At 41.0% G+C, this 9122-nt stretch overlaps 1 protein-coding gene across 2 annotated transcripts in view; it reads right to left on the reverse strand.

The window, feature by feature from the left end:
* RIPOR3 (RIPOR family member 3) overlaps window positions 1-8421 on the reverse strand; it is a 72584-nt gene extending 64163 nt beyond the window's left edge. The window contains exon 1 of one of the 2 annotated variants that reach the window (XM_072414150.1): window positions 8235-8421. The gene's annotated coding sequence lies outside the window, so the exon portion shown is untranslated. Of the gene's footprint in view, window positions 1-3824; window positions 3845-8234 lie in introns of those variants that run through there. The other variant, XM_072414151.1, reaches the window with a different exon arrangement.
* Between the last annotated feature and the right edge of the window lie 701 nt (window positions 8422-9122).

The raw sequence follows: 9122 nt of genomic DNA on the forward strand, positions 1-9122 counted from the left end.
AAACAAGATATCCAGGTTTTGACAGTGCTGTAGGAAGGACACTTCTCCCCCAGTGTTTGTGACATCTCAGTGTGCATGTACTTTGCTGACTTTCCCGGGAGAAACAAAAACTTCATGACGGCCCGTAACTCCAACGACGTGAAACTTGCTTGTGCCTCGGCCATCACAGCCTCCCACTAAAAAAGGTTTTAAGAATCACAAAGACCTGATATCTGCACAGTTACATACTAAGATATTAGGCTGTCATATGCCCCCAATTTTCATTTTTCTATTTCATCTGGAAGGGGGCAAAGCCAGGAACTTCTCAGTACGCCCGTTTAAAAAATCCAGCAAAGATGATGATATTTCTTGGCTGCAATGAATGATCCATTTAGATAGATTCCTTGTAGCAATTCACAATAATGGCACAAGCAAGCACACATGCATGTCCAACAGTTGAGGTCATATGGACCAATTTATTTTGGCATTTTAAGGGGACGGGAGACATAATTGTAGAGTAAAAGTCTGGTTGCATGGATACCATGTGGGTTCCCATTTAGCTTACAGCAGAACCAAAGTTCTGCATTGAAGCTTTATATTCAGCCAGATCTTTGTTGGAGAAAGGGATAGGCATTGTCCATTCTGCAAAAAGCAATTAATCTACCTTGTTCTGTCAAAAAATGCTGAGCTGTGCACATGCAGCTCAGTGTAGGGTGATGGTATACCTGGCACAATCCCTACTGGAACTGAATGGACTCCTGTGCTTTATAGAAGTTACTTTAGAAGTTACAATCAACCAAGATTGCTGAAGATTGAAACCAGGAAGAGGGGAAGAAGGCATGTGGCATCACCTGCAATGTAACAGGGACAGGTAAGTTTGTTTAGAAAACTGTTATCAGGCAGATACGGTTATTAAATTTCAGAAGAAACATCACCTGTCCCTGTTCCTTTCACCCACCTGGTCACAAGTTTTAGTTTCAAAGTTTAGCTTCTTTACATACCACAGGCCTGTCTGTCAAGACTTGGTTTGACTCTGCTGCAGTTTAATACACAGGTGCCTCCCTTAGCCTGGGACTGGACAGTCAAAGAAGAAGCAGCACATTATTGAGTTCATATGCTCTATCCTCCTATGAGTATGTTGTGCTAATTCTCATATTTCCATTCTGAACCTTGTTGTACAGGGGCTACAAGAGATTTATATAAAGTCACATTCAGCTATTGGAGATTTATAATATCTTATCATGCCAGGAATGTATTCATGCAGCCTGTTAGAGTTGTTGCCACTTCCACATCAGCTGGTCATATAATCCATTATTTTCCATCAATGGCCAATCAAGCCTTGCACCTATACAAATCTAGTAACTTAAATTCCATCACAATTTTTGTTTAAATTTGTTACATTATTTTTGTTTTAAAATGCTGCTCAGTTTGCTGGTTATTGTAATTAATAAATGGTTCTCTTAGGATGAATTTACTTGAAAATCAGTACATGTATGAGCATGCATACAGATCGCTATATCAGGCAATGAGCAGCACATCTGTCTTATATCTGTATGAAGCAGCTTCTGTTTTACCTATACAAGTCATGAAATGCAATACATGCAGCACGCAGGAATATCACTGCAGCTACAACAGGTTTATCACCATTCTGGGTTCCATACATAGGAGATGACAGTAATCGGAGGCTGTGACATGTCAGAGATGACAATCTGTATGGAGGGAATATAAACACAGAGTGACAATGGACAGTGTATCCTGCTCTGCTTTACTTCAATGATATATACATAGAACATACACAATGCAACAAAATCCTGCGACAAACACCATTCACAACAAGGAGCCTGTGTATGGGACACTGAGGAGCCTGCAGAGCTCACATTATGGGCTGAGTTATGGAAGATCTTCAAGACTGATTTAATGTATTCCAGGTTTATTGGATCTCTAAGGTTGTCACTTGATGGTGTGTCTTCTCCAGGGGAGAGCTTTAAAAATCAGGCCTTCTTTCTCAAAATAAAACAGGATGTGAGAGGAGATCTCTCCAATGTAGGAAAAACATCAGCGCTCATTGGAACAAGTGTCACAATTGGAACAGTTTTACTCTTTTGCTATTGTGTTGGCAACTTAACGGTTGTAATGTTCCCTTACTTTCAGTCCTGTTGACATTGCTGCTCAGGACAGACAGAGAGTAATGCCCAGTGTGGACACAGACAAGAGAACCATATTTTCCCAAATACCCATGGAACGTGTTTTTTGTTCTTTTGCTATAGGCAAAATATACAATGTCTAATCTCCATTATGTGTTTTTACTGCTCTCTGACTTCCAACAGATTCAACAGACAGAAAGTGACAAAAATCTGCAACACAGACAGTGCAGAGTAGGGCAGCCTTGAACCCATCAGATTTGTCCCTTTTGCAGTTTTATTCTTCCATCCAATACGGTGGGGTTCTGGGAAATCTCTAAACTCTGATTAGGAAAGCAAAAACTTTCTTTCCCTAAAGTTTCCCTAAATGAATCTTTGGGCTGGATTTAATCTGACCATGCTTTGGTCCATTTTCCAATCAAATTGGAGAATCCATGTGATTGTCTGATGGTAAAAAATGATCAAAATTGAGAGTTGAATCTAAAGAATCTGCATTGGTCAGGACAGAGATTTTCTTTAGATTGCACAAATATTCTGGTTTTGAGATTACTGAGTTGAAAATGTACAAAAACAAATTTGAAGCATGCACACACTTTGTTCCTGTTTGTAGTGTGTGGTAGTAGGATCGATTGATTTTCAATCAAGGATCCAAATTTCTATCAAACAAGTTGGTTAAACTGAAGATCATTTGAGTTAAAATAAATTGGTATGTTACTGACTTTACACTTTTTACTGAAGCATTGCCATTTCCTGGAAAACAGGGCGTCTGTGAAATTCCCGTCATTGGTCTAATTATTTTATGTGAGTGCCACAAGTAAGAAGGTCAATGTCCCCCGAGAAAACAATGAATGGGGTCCAGGCAGCTCAGATGACAACAATAAGCAAACAGTATGTCAGATCGGTGAATGCCGGGCTTGCAGGAGATTCTTGCAGATGGAGGAGGATGGTAATCTCCTTGTCAGTGTTGGGATAAGGGTTTGTAGCATTGAAGGTGAAAAGGTCAAAGTGTCTATCCCCAACTGCCCAGACCCAGACTAGTGCAAACTAACTCAGCGTTATAGGTTATCCATTTTTGCACTTTCTTGCTCAAGGCAGATGCCACTTCTACCTACCTCTTGGTCTGGCACTGCTTACTGTACATGGGAGAATGGAATTGTGTGCAATGAACACTATTCAAAAACTTTACCAGTTCACTTTCTGGCCTACCAAAAGTTCAAAGGGGTAGGACACAGATCTGCAGCTTCAAGCGCCACTGTAGCTTGACTTTATATGCGGTCTCCCAGCATCTGAGAGCGCATAACAGTAAAGGAAGGGACGTTATATGATTCAGTTCTGAATGCTTAGAAGCCGGGATGGGTGAAGAAGCAACTGGAAGACTACAAGTAACACTCAGGCCAAGAATTTAGATGCAAAGTATGTAAATAAGGGGGCAGCAATGCAGGCTTCCTACAACAATGTTGTATGGGTATCAGCCCTGGAGCATTACTGACCAACCAATCACTAATGAGCAGTAACATCTAAATAAAAAAGATTTACCTCTCAGTAATGAAAGAAGCAAGCACACAGATTTGTTTATTATATTATAGTCCCATCCATGCTCCAATCAACACAACACAATGCAATTGTTCATGCTGGGGACACATATGTGCAGACGGTGTTTGGCGCTCCCTGCCCCGAGCTATGATTACACGATCAGACACTCACCAAACTTGGCTCAGCCCTCCAAACAAACTTGGTTTACTTTTCCCAACATTGCAGATCCGCAAAAGACGTCTTCTGGGTAAACAAATTGCAACTCGTCAAATAAATAATATTAAATTGTGCTATGCAAAGGCAAGTAACGTAGTGGGAGGTGGACTGAGCCCTGAGGTGACCTAAACCTGAGATTACCCAGGATGACAAAAGACAGGAGGCAATCTAACACCCATACAAACATGTTTCAGCCACTGGAATAAGCGGAAATGGAGGTGAGGGGGTTACATTACATGTAAATCACCTGCAATCCCAAATCCTAGATTGTAAGCTCTTCAGGGCGGGGTCCTCTCCTGTGTCATAAAAATTCTGTTTATTAATAATAATAAGGGGAAGAATAACCAGGTTGCTGCTGGATGACCCCCTCTGCCCTATGTCTCTTACTATGAGCCGATTACTGCAATGGTCAGCATGGGCAACCAATCACTGGAGTTGGAGAGAATGTGACTATAATTTTATTGATTTTTAATTGTAATAATTAAAACATAGAATATGAAGTGTGTGGAAGATGTGAAAGTCACACCAAACTTTTAGTAACTACAAGTAGACATTAAATTGCAAAACCATTTCCCTTTTACCCATCATGCCTTCTTACAATCCCATCAGCTCCTCATAAAGCTCCAGACTGGGAATATAATTATGCAGGGGACCCCAGGACACACTTTACAGAGCTGCAGCAGATATGTGACACTTGGTGGGACTCTGCCAATCTCCGATACTTTTCCTGGCAGCAGAGAAATCTGGCAGGGTTTTATTTGGTGGTGACAATCCGCTGAAAACACTGGCAAAAGCCCCAATCTAAATATTAAACAGTATAAAGTCTGCCAGGTATTGCTCAATAGATGAATTGGGTTATATAGTCATGGTATTGGGCCGGTGCCCGGTATAGCGGGCATTACGAGGTGAATGATGATTCTCTGCAGATGTATATACAACATATAGCTCTGGGCCCAGTCTGCCACCGACACAGGAAATAATCAATAAAACAAGTAATATTTGGAAATGTTGTTTTACCAGAGTATGGCAGTTGTGGAAAAGTACGACTATCCATGCTTATCACATCTGCATGATGGTGGATTGCACAAACAGAAGGTTCACTTTGGCTGCACATTTGTATTTCTGGCATGGCTTTGCACTATAAGGCACTTATTTGGATGCAGTCTTGCTGCATATTGTCCAGGGCTGTGTTTTTCATTCCACTGAATGCATTTGGGTTCATTGTCAATAAATGAGTTTGACAAAAATGCAAGATATGAGTCCTATATCTCACACAGTGAATTCTAATCCTTCTAGAAATACCCCAACTGGAGGACAGAAGAGGTGGGATAACTACGACCTAAAAGCAAAAAGGTCCCTTGTAAAGGGAACAAGTAACAATTAAGTTTCTCCATGGAGTCGATCGGCTTTTGCACAACTGCTGAAAAGTGGAGGACGTACAGTGATTGCAGCCATTTTTTGGAATGCACAGGAATTACTGCTCCCCGGAGAAGCCGATAGGAACATGAGCTGTACACATGAGCAGATGTAGCTGAACTTAGGTCTCCTTCCAGCTACCTTTCTGGCACAATCACCTGTGCAGTGATGGTTTATAAATTTATGTATCATTAAAGGAACCTAAAATGAGAGAAATATGGAGGCCTCTACCGCAGACCCCCTGTGGAATTGCTAGCTGCCTTGTATTGCATTTCTGTTAGTATTTTCTGCATAGGTTAGTAACCTGCCTGTCGTATTGCTCCAATGGCTTCATGACTTAATATAAAACAAGCATACAAACCATCAGTCTCAGCACCAGCTTACACTCTAATTAGTTTATTATGTTCATATACTGCAATGATGTACAGAAAACACTAAAGCAGTCACGTCAATCTCTGTATCAGAGGAGCGTACATTCTAAAGCCTTCCCCTACAGTTACACATAAATTATGTACATTTATATAGCTCTGACATATACTGTAGTGCCATGTGGAAAACAGTGAGCCAGTCCCATCAGTCTATATACAAAGGAGCTTCTAATGCCTTCCAGTCACACACTATTTTTATGCATTAATATAGCTCTGACATATACCACAGTGATGTACAGAAAACACTGAGACAGTCACATCAATGTCTGTACTAAAGGAGCATACATTCTAATGTCTTTCAGTCACACACTAATATTATACATTTATATAGCTCTGACATATACCGCAGTGTTGTACATAGAACACTGAGTTAGTCACATCAGTCTCCGTACAGAGGAGCTGACACTCTAATGTCTCCCCACAGTCACACACTAATATTATACATTTATATAGCTCTGACATATACCATAGTGCTGTACAGAGAACACTGAGCCAGTCCCATCAGTCTCTGTACAGAGGAGCTGACACTCTAATGTCCCCCCACAGTCACACACTATTATTATACATTTATATAGCTCTGACATATACTGCAGTGCTGTACAGAAGGAGCTGATACTCTAATGTCCCCCCACAGTCACACACAATTATTATACATTTATATAGCTCTGACATATACTGCAATGCTGTACAGAGAACACTGAGCTAATTACATCAGACTCTGTACAGAGAAGCTGACACTCAATAAAGACATTTCATCCCACAGTGAAGTCATAGTGGATGAAAGCTCCCAGAATCTTTCCCTTTGACGGGGGGAAATGAAAGAGACCCTTGAAGACACAAATAGAAAACACAATATTGATAACCATTATTCGGACCATGGCCATCTGTCTACTTTCTATTCATTGAAGATAATCTTCCTGCTAGAAAATGTCTGTGTGACCAGACACTCATCTTTCTCAATTTGAATGGGTTGCCAATGCACCACAGAGGTTATGACCCCTTGTTATGTTCCAACGCATGTTAATGTGTCACCATTTGTTGGGGTACCACTACTAAAATGCAAAGATGTCATCCCAGTCTAAAGCCCTGTACAGAAATCCAATGGTCATACGATGATTGTCACTGGAAACAATCTGTCCCTGATCTTTTCCAGTGAAAGATGAACAAACAAGCACCTGACACACAGCGCTATTCCGTTCTATGGAGACAATGAGCGGTGTTCTCCTCCATTAAAATGCATAGCGGTCCTTCTTGATCAGTTGTTCATCAATTCACCGTGGTGAATGATGTTGGGGGACCACTGTACACATGTCAGATTTTCATCAGGTTTGAATCATGCGACTCGTATACATAGCGTTAGGGTGTAACTTTGGTTTTGGAGAGGAATATTTTCAATACATAACATGGGGACATGACCTTAAACTAGCAAGAGAAAAGTTCAAAACTAACCTTAGATTTATTAAAAATGTAGTTTAGGCTTGGAGTAGACTTATAGCTGAGGTAGTAAGGCAATCAACAGTAATTTCTGGGATAAACATAGATCTAAGAATACTCAGACATAAGGATTAAAATTGAAGAAATCAAACCACAATTTATTTGTAGTCCACTCGATATGAATTGGTGCTTTAATGCACATGGATTAACACAACAGATGTGAGAGGAACTTTAATAACCAGTTGTGAACCTGCTACCTATAGCCATCTGCCATCACTAAATTCCTCCTATACTATTATTATTATCAGGATATATATAGCGCCAACATATAATGCAGCGCTGTACATTAGGTAGGGGTTTCAAATGACAGATACAGACAGTGACACAGGAGAGGACCCTGTCCTGAAGAGCTTACAATCTAGGAGGTGGGGGAGGTATCACACAGTAGGAGGGGGGATGTGTAGTGGTGGAAATTAGTGAGGGTTTCTAAATTCGTCCTATACTATCAAATTCCCAAACACACAACTCGTAACAGCTCAGCATTACTCTGACAGCATTCACATCATGACACATCAACTGCCCTATCCAAAACGTCAGAAGTTATTTAAATCCCCGAATACTTCTCCTGTGAATTGCCTCTTATACTGAATTTCCATAAAAAATCCCAGCAGAGGAGAACACAATGTAACAATGTCAGGAAAAGATCTACAATTTCCATTACTGTCAACCAAAGAAAGTCTGGTAATGAGGAGAGACATTTAAGAGTGGCTGCTCCTGTCATTTCTAGAAATATTTCTTTGCCAGAATTAATTAAGCATTCATCTTGCCAAAGCACTTGATTGTTTGGCTTCCAAAATATCAACAGATCAGTTCCAAATGAAGTCAGACACAATTTTCAGGGACTTTCTCAAGTTGAGAGTGTTAACAAAAAGTCATGATTTACATAGCAGATATGTTATACCACCTGACTATAAGCCTCAGCGTGTCCTTTAAGGTCACTTTGGGACTTGTAGTTCATTGGATGGCTAAATAGAGTGAAACATTACGACAAAGGCAAATGGTAAATAATTTCAGACATATGTCTTACCGTGCTCTCCCCGCTCGCAGGCTCAGAGCGAATGTGCGTCCAGTTTGGGCTGAAATTGGTGTTTGTTTGCAGCTGTCATACATGCAGGGTGCAGATAACAGACTTATCAGGAAAGCCAGCTCAGCTCAGCAGCTCCTTCTATGAATTGTACAGTGAAGGGAAGAGAGAGGGAAGGAGGGGTGGGATGCAAAACTTTCCAAACTGTGGAGCACCTCTGTCACTACAGCACAGGGTACCTTCCAACCCCCCTTACCCTTTCTGCTCAGCAGTCCCAACCCTCCGCTACCCCCCTGGATCTGGCATAGGGAATGAGGAAAAAACTGCTAATTGAAAGGACATGCAGAACTTGTGGTTGTGTTAGAAAAGCCTCTGCTATTAATCATAAACTATCTCGTCTTGCCTTTACTTCATCAATGTTGTGCAAGGAATAGAAAAAAGTGTTTTTATTTTTTTGCCTGTTTACTAAGATTTTGCTCAATGCTTTGTCCACGTTAATCACAAACAGATTTCTTGGGGAGAAAAAAAAAAACACCTCCCCCTATCCCTTTAAAGGAATTTATTCTGCGCTGGTGAACCCATTGTTTGCCATGGCGGTCTTGTGACACCGGGCCAATTTACTTGCCAGAGACAAAGGACAAGGATCACGGAGGGTAGCAATTCCAAGTTTAATGGCGCGCAGACTGCAAGGCTGACGCGACGTGGGAAGGCCAGCCGCACACGTCTGCCTCTGTCAATCAGCGTGAAATGGTCTTTGTTAGGGAAACGATGGACAATTATTTCAGGGGTTTCCCCCCAAAAGGGGGAGGGGGGTTCCCACCTTTTTACGCCTTTTACATTTGAAAAATCTTTCACATCAAAATGAAAGATGATACCAATTAATTTTAAATT

The sequence above is a fragment of the Pyxicephalus adspersus genome, chromosome 6, assembly GCF_032062135.1.
Source record: "Pyxicephalus adspersus chromosome 6, UCB_Pads_2.0, whole genome shotgun sequence".
In the NCBI taxonomy this organism is placed as follows: domain Eukaryota; kingdom Metazoa; phylum Chordata; class Amphibia; order Anura; family Pyxicephalidae; genus Pyxicephalus; species Pyxicephalus adspersus.